Raw genomic sequence first — 1,273 nt, 5'->3', positions numbered from 1 at the left:
GGGTTTGAACCACCAGCCTTCTGGTTAGCAGTCAAGTGCTTTAAGCACTACGCTACCAGAGCTCCCTAGCAGTCAAATTAATGTTGGCAAATCATTTCCTTAAGCATTTTGATTCTGACCATTTCATTCAAGCCACCAACCATATACTTTCTTTCCTGACTTACATGCAGTTAGTTTCTCTGTCCTCCAAACAGATGTTTCTGAGTCTAAGAAACTCTCAAAAGAAACTCACTCGGATCTGGAGTCAGATCTTGCTCAAAGCGACCTGTAATTGGGTTTCCGAGGCCATATCTACAGAAATAGATTGCCCAACCTTCCTTCCAAGGAGTGGCTGGTGGGTTTCAACCACTATTCTCCTGGTTAGCAGCCAAATGCCTTAGGCACTATGCCACCAGAGTTCCCAAGGGAAAAGCCTACAGCACCCAGTATTCCCAGGCAGTCTCCTATCCAAGTACTAACCAAGCCCAACCCTGCTTAGCTTCCAAATCAGACGAGATCGGCTGCGTTCAGGGTTGTATGGCCACAGACAAAATATTCCCCATTTCCTTGCTACTCACTGCATTTCTTTAAGGGATCTCAGCTGGAGACAACAACACTGGAATCTCACAATGAAGCAAAAGAGCCTGAGTTTCAAAGGCAGATAGGTCAAGATTAAAGACTCAGTCTATCAATTAATATCCACATTGCCTTAGGCAACTTCTTAACATCTCTGAATACATTTATTTACCTGTCAAAGTGGGGATTAAAATGCCTTCAGGACAAGTTTAGTACTGAAGTTAAATGAAATAATATAGTCAGCATAATGCTTAGCAGTGTGGGTAGATAGTGAACAAATTTTTATTTTCTTCAATGTGTGACATCATCACCTTTCCATTCCATTCATAGTCTAGGATTCCTAGAAATAGCATCTGTGGGCATCAGTATTTATTCCAAATAGCCTTTATAATGATATCCATTTTCCATTTACTAAATATTTTCATTGTTCTGTAGCTATACAACATCACGTAACTTAATGGTTTTCTCATTCTCACTAGATATGACCTAGTTCTTTATTTGGTAAAAGCACATAAATATGATCCATTATAAATTATCTAAAAAAAAAAACAAAACCCACTTTGTAACAATGAGAAACAGATTACTACTAGCTGTGACAGGAGAAATCATTGTTCATACCAGAAATACTAAACAGAAAATGATAGTATGCTATAGTTAACAGTTTTTTATTCTTCAGGGACACAGTGAGTGCCATATTCAATCTTATTTTTAATATGGG

The 1,273-nt window shown here is 38.5% G+C and overlaps 1 pseudogene; it reads right to left on the bottom strand.

The window, feature by feature from the left end:
• Positions 1 to 410: 410 nt before the first annotated feature.
• LOC122150993 lies at positions 411 to 528 on the bottom strand (annotated as a pseudogene).
• Between the last annotated feature and the right edge of the window lie 745 nt (positions 529 to 1,273).

This window comes from Orycteropus afer, unplaced genomic scaffold (assembly GCF_000298275.1).
Source record: "Orycteropus afer afer isolate SDZICR_OR568_19922 unplaced genomic scaffold, OryAfe1.0 scaffold00280, whole genome shotgun sequence".
NCBI classification, from domain to species: Eukaryota; Metazoa; Chordata; class Mammalia; order Tubulidentata; family Orycteropodidae; genus Orycteropus; species Orycteropus afer.
This window is presented reverse-complemented; position numbering and strand designations above follow the sequence as displayed.